The sequence below is a fragment of the Bos mutus genome, chromosome 5 (genome assembly GCF_027580195.1).
Source record: "Bos mutus isolate GX-2022 chromosome 5, NWIPB_WYAK_1.1, whole genome shotgun sequence".
In the NCBI taxonomy this organism is placed as follows: Eukaryota; Metazoa; Chordata; class Mammalia; order Artiodactyla; family Bovidae; genus Bos; species Bos mutus.
In genome coordinates, this window is record NC_091621.1 from 67,785,599 (window position 1) to 67,799,985 (window position 14,387).

General features: G+C 36.0%; 1 protein-coding gene across 1 annotated transcript in view; it reads left to right on the forward strand.

Moving 5' to 3' along the window:
- Positions 1 to 14,387, forward strand: part of KCNC2 (potassium voltage-gated channel subfamily C member 2) — a 236,033-nt gene that overhangs the window by 39,519 nt on the left and 182,127 nt on the right. The gene's annotated exons all lie outside the window — the stretch shown is intronic.

Here is a 14,387-nt window from a genome sequence, read left to right on the forward strand (position 1 = left end):
TTTTAGTTGAGCTATTCCAGATCCTGAAAGATGATGCTGTGGAAAGTGCTGCACTCAATATGCAGTATGCACTCAATATGCAATATGCCGGCTCCTGGCACATAACTATAATATTATCTGTGTTTGGAGATTTTTCTCAATGAAGAAAGATGAGTATGGACAGGAGAGGGAGATTAGGGCAAATCTCTTGATTTCTGTCTCACTAAGATGACAACTAATGGGCATTGCCAAGGAATATGGTATGTTGTGTTATTTTTCTTCAGTGTATGTCATGTTATCAACTTTTTAAATTTTTTAATGAGAGGATTTGAATTCAAAGCTGAACGAAGTGAATCGGGTATGACACACATTGGATACAGGCTGTCTGTTTTTAAAAAATTATGGTAAAATACAAATAATGTAAAATTCCTCATTCCAGTTATTTTTATGTGATCAATTTTATGGAATTAAGTATATCCAGATTGTTCTGCAACCTTCATCACTATCCATCTCCAGAGCATTCTCATCTTCCCCTACTGAGACTCTGTACCCATTAAGCACTAATTTCCCTTCCCATCTTCCCCTACCCCTGGCAGCTGTCATTCTACTTTCTGTCTCTATGGATCAAGCCACTCTAGAAATTTCATGTAGGAGGAATAATACATTGCTTTTTCTTTTGTGACTGGCTTGTTTCACTTAACACAGTCCTGAAGTTTCATTTGTGTTATATAGTATATGTCACGATGTCCTCCCTTTTTTAGGCTGAATGATATTCTATTGTATGTATGTATCCCATCTTGTTTATCCATTCATCTCTGGGTGGGCACTTGGGTTGCTTAATATTTGGCTATTATGAATAATGTTGCCGTGGATGTGGGTGTACAGATATCTGTTCAAGTTCCAGGTTTCAGCTCTTTTGGATCCTTACCTAGAAGTGGAATTTCTAGATCACATTTAATTTAGTGAGAAACGTTTAATTACATTTAATTTAGTGAGAAATCACCATACTATTTAGCAGCTGCACACTTTTACATTCCCATTAGCGATGCTCATGGTTTCCAACATCTCCATTTCTTTCTAACACTTGTTATTTTCTGTTTTTCTGATAACAGTCGTTTAAAAAATACTATTTTTTTTTAATGGCCATGCCGCATGGCTTGCAGGATATTAGTTGCCCAGCCAAGGATGGAACCCATGCCCTCTGCAGTGGAACCCATGCCCCCCTAACCACGCTGGCCATTTTAAATGAGTGTGAAGTTGGTGTCTCACCATGGTTCTGATTTGCATGTCTCTAATGCCTGGAGATGCTCAGCATCTTTTGGTGTGCTTACTGGCCATTTGTTTATCTTCTTTGGAGAAATGTCTAAGTCCTTTGCCCATATTTTTATCAGGAGGTTTTCTTTTCTGCTGTTGTTGACTTGTAGAATTTCTTATATATTCTAAATATTATTTCTATATCAGATATATGATTTTAAAAATATTTTCTACCCTATGGGTTGCCTTTTCACTCTGTTGATAATATCTTTTGATGTACAAAAGTTTTTAATTTTGATAAAGTCTAATTTATATAGCTTTTCCTTTGTTTACTGTGGTTTTGGTACCATATGTAAGGAATAATTGCCATATCTAACATCATGGTTCCTTTCCCCTACATTTTTTATAAGACTTTTATATTACTTTATCTGTTTTAATAATAAATCATTGCATGAATTACTTTTTAATAGTATGAACAAGGAAACATAATAGCTGAAATAAAACTATACTATCTAAAATTAAACTATTAAAAATGAAAGTTGCACATGTCATGGAAGAATGTCTCTATTTATTGAAAATTAGGCTACAATGAAACTGCTCTTATATTCTTAGGATAATGTAAACAGTTTGCCATTGACATGGGCTAGGGATGAGCAAAGTTGACTGAGTCATGGTCTGTTAAGAGATAGATTATGGACTTCAAACAGTGACTAAACAGAGGAAGAGTGGTCCATAAAGCATAAAAATTCCATCTGTCAGTAAAATCACATGGGTCTCAAACTCTAGAGTTACCTTAAAGATTTTTCCACAATTTTCTCCTTATCCATTTGATTACTAAATTCTAAAATTTTTATCTTGTTATCTCACATACATATTCTTATTCCCACAACTGTTGCTCTTTTGATATTACAGAAATAGCTTCCACAATGAACTTCCTATCTCCCCTGCATTGATTATTCATGGGAATATTAAGATACTGGGAAAGTTGGAGCATTTATTTTTCTTAAAAAATTTGGTATTAGATATTTTTAAAAATACCTAGAAAGAAATAAAAGATGAAAAATATATTGAAAGCAACATTTTGGAAAAGATAACTTCAATAGACTTCCCTACACTTATTTTATGGTTTAATTTTTTGAAAAGTCATTTATTTGGGATATGCCCACTACCCTTAAACTCTGTTACTAATATTAATAAAGTACAGCTCAGGTAATATGCTTACTGACTTCAGACCAGCCAACATTATTCTTGTTGTCCATGTAATTGATACATTCATTCATTTAAAAATATTGAGTATCTTCATGTGCAGCTTGCTGTTTTGGGACCTGGAAGTACAGAAATGAATAAAGCAAACAAAACCTTTACCCTTGTGGATATACATTTTATTGAAGGTGTAGATAGAAAATAAACAAATAAGAGGTGGCAAGAATACACAGAAGAACTGTACAAAAAAGATCTTCACGACCCAGATAATCACGATGGTTTGATCACTCACACTCGCCTAGAGCCAGACATCCTGGAATGTGAAGGCAAGTGGGCCTTAGGAAGCATCACTACGAACAAAGAAAGCTAGTAGAAGTGATGGAATTCCAGTTGAGCTGTTTCAAATCCTAAAATATGATGCTGTGAAAGTCCTGCACTCAATATGTCAGCAAATTTGAGCAAACTCAGCAGTGGCCACGGGACTGGAAAAGGTCAGTTTTCATACCAATCCCAAGAAAGGCAATGCCAAAGAAAGCTCAAACTACCGCACAATTGCACTCATCTCACACGCTCGTAAAGTAATGCTCAAAATTTTCCAAGCCAGGTTTCAGCAATACGTGAACCACGAACTTCCAGATGTTCAGGCTGGTTTTAGAAAAGGCAGAGGAACCAGAGATCAAATTGCCAACATCCGCTGGATCATGGAAAAAGCAAGAGAATTCCAGAAAAATATCTATTTCTGCTTTATTGACTATGCCAAAGCCTTTGACTGTGTGGATCACAATAAACTGTGGAAAATTCTGAAAGAGATGGGAATACCAGTTCACCTGACCTGCCTCTTGAGAAATCTGTATGCAAGTCAGGAAGCAACAGTTCAAACTGGACATGGAACAACAGACTGGTTCCAAATAGGAAAAGGAGTACGTCAAGGCTGTATATTGTCACCCTGCTTATTTAACTTACATGCAGAGTACATCATGAAAAATGCTGGGCTGGAGGAAGCACAAGCTGGAATCAAGATTGCTGGGAGAAATATCAATAACCTCAGATATGCAGATGACACCACCCTTATGGCAGAAAGTGAAGAGGAGCTAAAGAGCCTCTTGATAAAAGTGAAAGAGGAGAGTTAAAAAGTTGGCTTAGAGCTCAACATTCAGAAAGCGAAGATCATGCATTTAGTCCCATCACTTCATGGGAAATAGATGGGGAAACAGTGGAAACAGTGTCAGACTTTATTTTTTTGTGCTCCAAAATCACTGCAGATGGTGATTACAACCATGAAATTAAAAGACATTTACTCCTTGGAAGGAAAGTTATGACCAACCTAGACAGCATATTAAAAAGCAGAGACATTACTTTGTTAACAAAGGTCCCTCTAGTCAAGGCTATGGTTTTTCCTGTGGTCATGTATGGATGTGAGAGTTGGACTATAAAGAAAACTGAGCACCAAAGAATTGATGCTTTTGAATTGTGGTGTTGGAGAAGACTCCTGAGAGTTTCTTGGACTGCAAGGGGATCCAACGAGTCTATCCTAAAGGAGATCAGTCCTGTGTGTTCATTGGAAGGACTGATTTTGAAGGTGAAACTCCAGTCCTTTGGCCACCTGATGCAAAGAACTGACTCATTTGAAAAGACCCTGATGCTGGGAAAGATTGAGGGCAGGAAGAGAAAAGGACAACAGAGGATGAGATGGTTGGATGGCATCACCAACTCAATGGACATGGGTTTGGGTGAACTCCGAGAGTTGGCAATGGACAGGGAGGCCTGGCGTGCTGTGATTCATGGGGTCACAAAGGTTTAAACATGACTGAGTGACTGAACTAAACTGAACTGAACTGATATACCATATAATATATGGTGACAAAAGTATGGAGAAAATGTTTGACAAGAAATGAGGGCTTCAATGTCATAACTAGAAGAAAAGGCTACAGCAGAAAGGGAATATTTGAACAAAGTCCAGAAGGTTGTAAGATAGGAGGCTGCACAAAAATTTAGGTGAAAAGTATCTTCAAGTGGAGACAGGAACAAGTGCAAAGATTCCATGCTGGGAAGTGTGCCTGTTGCTTTTTAGGAGCGCTGGCAAGTGTGCCTGTTGCTTTTTAGGAGCACTAGGAAGGCCATTAGTCTGGTGCGGGGATGGTGGAGAGCAGTGGTAAACAGCCAGAGAGTTTTCAGGGCAGGAGATCTTGCAGGGCCTGAGGTTGTTGTAATGATTTCAGCTTTTACTCTGAGTCAGACTCATTGAAACATTTTAAGCAGAAGAGTGACATGACCTGGCTTTTTATTTTTTTAATTTTTAATTTTGTTTTAATATAAATTTATTTATTTTAATTGGAGGCTAATTACTTTACAATATTGTATTGGTTTTGCCATATATCAACATGAATCTGCCACAGGTGTACACGTGTTCCCCATCCTGAACCCTTCTCCCACCTCCCTCCCCGTACCATCCCTCTGGGTCATCCCAAGTGCACCAGCCCCGAGCATCCTGTATCAGGCATTGAACCTGGACTGGTAATTCGTTTCATATATGATATTATACATGTTTCAATGCCATTCTCCCAAATCATCCCCCCACAGAGTCCAAAAGACTGTTCTATACATCTGTGTCTCTTTTGTGCTCTCGCATACAGGGTTATCGTTACTGTTTTTCTAAATTCTATATATATACGTTAGTATACTGTATTGGTGTTTTTCTTTCTGGCTTACTTCACTCTGTATAATAGGCTCCAGTTTCATCCATCTCATTAGAACTGATTCAAATGTATTTTTTTTAATGGCTGAGTAATACTCCATTGTGTATATCTACCATAGCTTTCTTATCCATTCATCTGCTGATGGACATCTAGGTTGCTTTATGTCCTGGCTATTATAAACAGTGCTGCAATGAACACTGGGGTACACATGTCTCTTTCAATTCTGATTTCCTCAGTGTGTATGCCCAGCAGTGGGATTGCTGGATCATAAGGCAGTTCTATTTCCAGTTTTTTAAGGAATCTCCACACTGTTCTCCATAGTGGCTGTACGAGTTTGCATTGTCACCAACAGTGTAAGAGGGTTCCCTGTTCTTCACACCCTCTCCAGCATTTATTGCTTGTAGACTTTTGGATCGCAGCCATTTTGACTGGCGTGAAATGGTACTTCATTGTGGTTTTGATTCTCATTTCTCTGATAATGAGTGATGTTGAGCATCTTTTCATGTGTTTGTTGACAAGGGTGCCCACTTTCACCACTACTATTCAACATAGTTTTTGAAGTTTTGGCCACAGCAGTCAGAGCAGAAAAAGAAATAAAAGGAATGCAAATTGGAAAAGAAGAAGTAAAACTCTCACTGTTGCAGATGATATGATCTTCTACATAGAAAACCCTAAAGACTCCACCAGAAAATTACTAGAGCTAATCAATGAATATAGTAAAGTTGTAGGATATAAAATCAACACACAGAAATCCCTTGCATTCCTATACAGTAATAATGAGAAAATAGAGAAATTAAGGAAACAATTCCATTCACCATTGCAATGAAAAGAATAAAATACTTAGAAATATATCTACATAAAGAAACAAAAGACATATATATAAAAAACTATAAACCACTGGTGAAAGAAATCAAAGAGGACACTAATAGATGGAGAAATATGTTTATGGATCGGAAGAATCAATATACTGAAAATGAGTATACTACCCAAAGCAATCTATAGATTCAATGCAATTCCTAGCAAGCTACCAATGGTATTTTTCACAGAGCTAGGACAAATAATTTCACAATTTGTATGGGAATACGAAAAACCTCGAATAGCCAAAGCAATCTTGAGAAAGAGGAATGGAACTGGAGGAATCAACCTACCTGACTTCAGGCTCTACTACAAAGCCACAGTCATCAAGACAGTATGGTACTGGCACAAAGACAGAAATATAGATCAATGCAACAAAATAGAAAGCCCAGAGATAAACCCACGCACCTATGGAGACCTTATCTTTGACAAAGGAGGCAAGAATATACAATGAAGAAAAGACAATCTCTTTAACAAGTGGTGCTGGGAAAACTGGTCAACCACTTGTAAAAGAATGAAACTAGAACACTTTCTAACACCATACACAAAAATAAACTCAAAATGGATTAAAGATCTAAACGTAAGACCAGAAACTATAAAACTCCTAGAGGAGAACACAGACAAAACACTCTCCAGCTTAAATCACAGCAGGATCCTCTATGACCCATCTCCCAGTACATTGGAAATAAAAGCAAAAATAGACAAATGGGACCTAATTAAAATTAAAAGCTTCTACCCAAGAAAGCAAACTATAAGGAAGGTGAAAAGACAGCCTTCAGAATGGGAGAAAATATTAGCAAATGAAGCAACTGACGAAGGTTTAATCTCAATAATATAGAAGCAACTCCTGCAGCTCAACTCCAGAAAAATAAATGACCCAATCAAAAAATGGGCCAAAGAACTAAACAGATATTTCTCCAAAGAAGACATACAGATGGCTTCTTTTTAAAAGGACTACCGTGGTCACTATTGTGAAACTTAATGTAGGAGTGACAGCAAAGGCTCAGTCTGGGTTAGGGGGCTGTTGTAAGAATATAGGCTAGATATGGTGGCTCTCAACAGAGAGGAAGTTCTCGAAGTGAGTTATAGCCCAGTCTGCCATTTGTATCCTATTCCAGCTCAGATGAGAGGAAGCTGGAGTGGATGACAGTGCTTAGGGCAAGCAGGTAGAATAATGAGAGTAGTACCATGGATGGAGCACTAGGAAACAGAAAAATGCAAGGGAATCTGCCATCCTAGGTATACAGTGTTTCAGTTAAGTTAGACTTCCTGATCTTTGGACATTCTTCTATACTTTTTGCTCTTTGGCCCTTTGCCTGAGCATTTGTTTATCTGTCCTACATGTCAAAATTTATTAATGATTTAAGATTCATCTCAGATACCACTGCCTTCATAAATAAGGTTGTCAAATTCAGCAAGTAAAAACATAGGAGGTCCAATCAAATTTGAATTTCAGATAAACAATGAATAATTTAAAATTAGAACGATGGGACATTTACTACTTTTCATTGTTTATTAAAATTAGGATTCATCTGCAAGCCCAGAATTTTATCTGGCAACACTATTAATAAGCTGTAATTAATTTACAGCTTAGTGCCTTAGTGCTCAAGTGTCAATGAGCACTGAAGTTTCAATGAGGATAGGTTTTGTTGTGCCACTCCAAAGTCTTAGAGACTTTACACAACAAAGTTTTATTTCCTGTTTATGCTACATGTACTTTACAGCATAGCAGAGAAGCCCTCTTAATTTAGTTCTTCAGAGACTACCATTTCAAAGTTGCTTCTTATGATGCCAGAGGGAGAGCTTTGCAGAATTTCACATTAGCAATTAATTGCTCTGGTCTGAAAGTAACAAACATAACTGCCATTTGCAACTCATTGGCCAGAAAAGTCTTTTGGGCCCATCAGCTAGAGAGGAATAAGAGTTCAGTTCTATCATATCCTGGGAAAGAGGGGACTGGAGCTAGACTGGAGCTAGGGGAAGCAGGAATGATGTAATTTCTAGGTGCAATTCCCCATGGGTGCAATCTTCCCTTTCTAGAGCCACTTGGGATTTATTTGTAATTTCCTAATGATATTTATCTTATTTTAATTTGCAGTTTAACCATTTTCTACTTATTTAATCTTTTTGAGATAAATTATTTGAGAGGCAGAACCTAGAATTATATTGACAGAGTATAACTTCAATCCATGTGTGTTGAATTCATCTTACATTTGCGCCTCACTCCTCTCTGTCTGAGGCTTCACTGGTGGCTCAGTGGTGAAGAATCTGCTTGCCATTACAGGAGACGTGGGTTAGATCCCTGGGTTGGGAAGATCCCCTGGAGAAGGAAATGGCAACCCACTCCAGTGTTCTTGCCTGGAGAATCCCATGGACAGAGGAGCCTGGCAGGCTACAGTCCACAGGGTTGCAAAAGAGTTGGATATGTAGTAACTAAGCAACAACAACAGCACCTTTCTCTAGTCCCAGCGCTGTGTGAAGGTGTGATTTCATCTGAGCTTTACTCTTGAGATGTACACAGTTGTGGTCTTCATTGGTCCTTCAGATACGGGCTTCTCTCTGCTTCTCATTTACCAGGCTGTTTACCCAGAGGTTCTACATGGCAGGCAGGATTCCTCTGCTTCTGGACAATAAAAATTCTTTTCTTTTTGTACCCCTTTACTACTGCCATTTCTAGCTTAGGGGAATTAATCTGATATTAATTTCCTTTAACCTTTTTCTTTTTTACTATCCTTTCAATCAGGTCAGATAAACAGATGTTCACACATAAGCACATGTGTACAAAACCACAATTAATTCAATACAACATATAGAAAAATATGTTGACTACTCAAATGAGACTTCTTTTTGAATCCCTTTGGGATAAATAACAAACCTTGGTGGATTTCTGCCAGAAATCCAGACTTCATTTTCCATAAACTGAAAAGATATATTTTGCTAAATACATTTAAACTCTTAAGTGAAGACTGGATTTAAATGATCATTTTTATATATGAAAGGAGTGGATCAGAGGCAGCACATTCATTATGCTGAGGGAAATTCACTTGTGTCTCAATAAGAGATTTTCAGACTGTATGACAGTGCTGTAAAGTGTCCATCTCTCTTGTGGTGAGAATGAAGCAAAATAAAATGGGTTTTTGCTACTCTCTGTTTTATATTCACTAGGGGATCCATGTGCCATAAGGACAGAGCATCAGAAGTAACTAAGATGGTCCTCCAATCATTCTATTTAAGAACATTTGAAAAGTTAGCACCTGTTTTATGACAATATAGTCATGTGTTTAATAATATTTAAGAATTCTGATCAAGTTTAATCAATGATCTAGGATATTCAAGTTTCCTATAATTTTGATCACCTGATTAAATTAAGGAACCAGGTGGGAAAAACGTTAGAGCTCTGAGGAAGAATAATATTTAACTCAAATTCAATCAAAATCTATATTAAAGAGACTATCTATAAAGTCCATGGAATCCTCCAGACCAGAATACCCTCCTCCAGAGGATCTTCCCAACCCAGGGATCAAATCCAGGTCTCCCACATTGCAGGTGGATTCTTTGCCATCTGAGGCACCAGGGAAGCCCAAGAATACTGGAGTGGGTAACTTATCTCTTCCCCAGGGGTTCTTCCCAACCTAAGAATCGAACCGGGGTCTCCTGCATTGTAGGTGGATTCTTTACCAGCTGAGGTACCAGGGAAGCCCCATTAAAGAAACTACTGTTGCTAAAATGACTGTTTTGTTGTTGTTGAGAAAGATTACGTGTATTCTGAAGATTAAAACAATGAAACTCAGAAGAGGAGGATATGAAAGTACCCTGAAAGTGATTGTATTGGTTAAAATGCTTTCCCAACTTTTTTTCTAACCTTGTTGCCCAGTGAAGATAAAGTATAAATCAAGCTTGGTTCATTAAGAAGGTCATATATATATATATATATATATCTTTTGACTCCACAAATTTTAATTTTTATTTTGTACCCTAGATGACATTATCTTGTCACTCGTAATGGAACATCATTGAATATCTTTTTATATATACATTGTGAATAATTTGTGCTATTTCATTTGTTATAATTAATTCTACCAGTTTTTTCAGAGTGGTTGCAGTTTGATATCTATTTTGTGATAATCAATGATTCATCCATTTATTCAAAAATATTTTTGTTCAGCGTTCACTGTGTGCCAGGCACCATGCTAGGTGCTAGTGTAGTGATTTTCTTGCGAAAGACTGTCAAGGCCTCAGACAAAGGCAGTCCCAGTTAGCTTTGTGCTTGAAAGAGATTATTTGAATTACTATGGTTTAGTTTTGATTACATTGGTTTCTGGCCTTCAATAATGGAGGCTACACGTAGTTAAGTTAATTCTCTGGTAGAGAGATACCATAAAAATATATGCTCTTTTCTTTTGGCATCTATCTCAACAGAAGATTGATGGTTTAAAACATCATTTACCTGACTTCTGCAAAGGAAAGCCTTTCTGTTAGTATTTGCATTGTATTTGTGAGCAAATCTTTACAAATAGTCATAGCAAAGGCTTAAACCAAGTAAGAGAATCTTTAAATGAAGATTATGTGAACTACTTTGCTTCCAAAAATATTGAAACAGATTTTTAATATTTATTTTGGCTGAGTTAAAGATATTTGAACAAATTCTAGCCAGTACAGACTTCTGCATTATTTACAACCCATACTTATTACAAAATTATTTGGGAATAAGTTTCATGAGGGAATAAACATTTTTTAAAAATATTCGATCAATTCTCCTTCTGCTGATATGGCTTTAAACAGAAAATGCTGTTGTCAAAATAAAAAAATCAAATAATTATATTTATCATTTGTGAATTTCAAAATTGTTGTGTTTTGTTTCTTACTTCATTATATTTTCCTAGTAAGTTTAAATTAAATGTATTGTTTGTATGGAAACCATGCAATTCATAATTATAGAGCATAATAATTAGACCAAATCTCTGGTTCTGCATCCTGGTACCACCACTTTCTAGCTTTTTGATGATGCTGGGAAATCAGCTTCCTTAACTTAGTTTTCTAGTTTGCAAAACAGGGCTGGTGCTCTTATTTGCTGTGTAAGGACTAAACACAATACCTGGCAAAGAGAGAAGTGCATAATAAACAGTCCATTATTATTTCTTTTTTAAAAAGTCAATTTGTTACACTATAGCTCCTGGCTTTTTTCTTTTTTTTTTAATGTTCTGGTTTTTAAAGCCACAAGGTATGTGGGATCTTAGCTGCCTGACCAGGGATCGAACCTCTGCTCTCTGATTGAAAGGTGAAGTCTTAATCAATAGACCACTAGGGAAGTCCCTCATTATTATTTCTTATCAAATGTACTTACCATGTATACCTACTAGACGTATACATAGTAAATATTCAAAATAAGATATATAAAAGTCATTAAAGAATTGTTTTCCTCCACTGCTTGATTGATTAGGCCAACATCCACCATGCCTTTCAGTTTTCTCAAGTCATTCATTAAACAAAATCAAAAACCCAACATTCATTTTGTCAGTTACAGGAGGGGAAATGATGAACAGCAAGGAGAGATTAGCATTTTGGAGACAGGTGCTCCAAATCACTTGGACGTGTGGAGCTCATTTTGGTCTTTGGCAGTCTCATATTATACATTTTTAACAAAGAGTCATCATTAAAATATGAAAGATAAAATGTGGAGATTAAAGCAAAATTGGAAATGATGATTGAGAATTTAAGATAACTTTTTTTTTGCGTTATAGATTAAAGGCCATCAGTGTGTCAGAAAATCTTGAGATACTGTCATACATATAGCCATGATTAAATCCTGTTATAAGATAGGAATTATCTGAAAAGAAAGAGGATTTTGAAAGTGAAAATGATGAAAAATTATTCAGGAGAGTGCATGATTTAGTAACTAACTCGTTCTCAGCAGTACTTTTGAGAAAACGGAAATGCCAAAAACATAGACCTGTAATCACAATGCATTAATTACAACTCAGATTGGTGGGAGAAAGACCTCTCTGCTAAGACAACTCTAGTTATCAGCTTGTGTTTGTTTTTAATTTCATGTGTCTTTACATATGTTAGATAAGGTTATTATCTTTGTGTGGTTTCTTCTCTGTGTCATTCCAGTATTTATGATATTCTTTTCATATATTTATGAATGATTCCTAGCTTATAATTTCTAAAGAAGAAAATGTGACTCATCAGAAACTTTTGTTTTATATTTTTGAGAAAATTTTACTCTTTGTAGTATTTACTACATAAACTTTATTTTATGAATGAAACATTTAAATAAGTACTACATGATAGTTAATAAATAGAAACAAAAGAAGAAAAAAATACAGATAATAGAGTAAAAATTCACCCATAACCCTATGCCTGCTGATAACCACTGTTACTATTTGGACATACACTGATTTATATTTTTTATATATTCACGTATACACGAGTGCATAAACCACACTTTTATTTTCTTTTTTTTTCTTTTTTTTTAATTTTATTTTATTTTTAAATTTTACATAATTGTATTAGTTTTGCCAAATATCAAAATGAATCCGCCACAGGTATACATGTGTTAAACCTCACTTTTAAAAAAATTTATTTTTAATTGGAGGACAGTTGCTTTACAATATTATGTTGGCTTCTGCCATACAACCACATGAATCAGCCGTGAGCACACATATGCGCCCTCCCGTTTGGGCCTCCCCCCGCCTCCCACCCCGTCCCAGCCCTTTAGGTTGTCACAGAGTACCGCACTGCAACTGTGCGGGTGTACAGCAACCTCCCACTGCTGTCTGTTTTAGGACGCGACTGAAGTGACGCAGCAGCAGCAGCAGCAGTGCATATGTTTCAATGCTACTCTCTTAATTCATCCCACTCTCTCCTTCCCCCACTGTGTCCAAAGTCTGTTCTCTGTGTCTGTACCACACAGTTTTATTTTGCAAAAATTAAATCATATAACATAGTTTTGTTCTCTTTTTTACTTCACAGCATACATATACTATCATTTCTGCCTAAAGATAGATCTACATGGTAATTTTAGTGGTTACATAATATTCATAGAAAGCTACATTGCATATTTAACAAATTTCTATTTTTGAACATTTATAATATTTTTGAAAGGTAGTAATAGATATGTAATGGTTAAGAGCATGGTCCTAAACCTAGATTTCCCTTGTTCACATGGCAGCTCTGCCACTCACGGATGAATAATTTTGCGAAAGTTTTTAAATCATTCTGTTGCTGGGTTTCCTCACAGGTAAAACAGTAATTATAGTAGTAATTAACTTATGGTTATGAGGATTTAATGGATTAGTGATAAAAACTATAACATTTATAAAATTAAGATTAACCTTGGGCTAGAAAAGCAGAATGAAATCTTGTACACTGTCTCATTGCTGATGAAACAAAATCCTGCTGGCGGGAGAGGCCTGAAATATTCTACAAGTCTCTGCAATAGACATTTAAATCAGAGATGTAGTGAATCATACAGAAAATGCAAAATATCTCTAATCCATCTCAAATCCTTATTGGGTTAAGTATTTAGCCCCTCAAAGTATCTGTCTTAATAGTGGAAAGGATGAATCTGCTCTAGGGAAGAGATTTTCAATTTCAGCTTCTAGGTATTTTTTTTTTTAATGCACAATGTTTGACATATAAATGAAAACTTATAAGTAAAAAGGAAAGAATATTAAAGGAAAATTTTAGAAGCAGACACACAGATAACTTACATGGTAGGGCTGGCAAACAAAATCTTTAACTATAATGGATATATTTTAAAAAGAAAAGAAATTTGAATTTTAAAAGGATGAAATTTGAAAACTGGAGAATTTAATATAGACTTTTGAACTATCAGATTCCAGTGAATATTCTATTCATACTAATTCTAAACTTAAGAGAGTGTTAGATTGGATTCACAACAGATTAGAGCTGAACATAGGTTTAATGAAATCAAAAGGCAGATCTATAAAACACATCTGGAACACAGGAAAAACAGACTAGTAAGAACAGAAAAAAAAGAGATATTTGGAGCATAATAAATGGGTGTAAACATCTGGAAATTTAGAGTACTAGAAAGAGGGGAATGAATGAAAGAAATAGTATTTAAATACTTTAAATCACTTTAAAGTGATAGCAGCTGAGGCTTTTCCAAAACTGGTAAAATTCAGGTTCAAGAAGTTTAAGGAACCCTAAGTGAGAAAAATTCAACCTGCCTAGGCACACAATGTCCAGTCCAGTATTCTTGCCTGGAGAATCCCATGGACAGAGGAGCCAGGCAGGCTACAGTCCATGGGGTCACAAAGAGTCGGACACAACTGAACGACTTCACAGGCACATAATATCCAAGTTTCTGATATCCATTAACATGACTTATCTTTCCATTTTTTAGAGATTTTAATTTATTTTTAAAATATT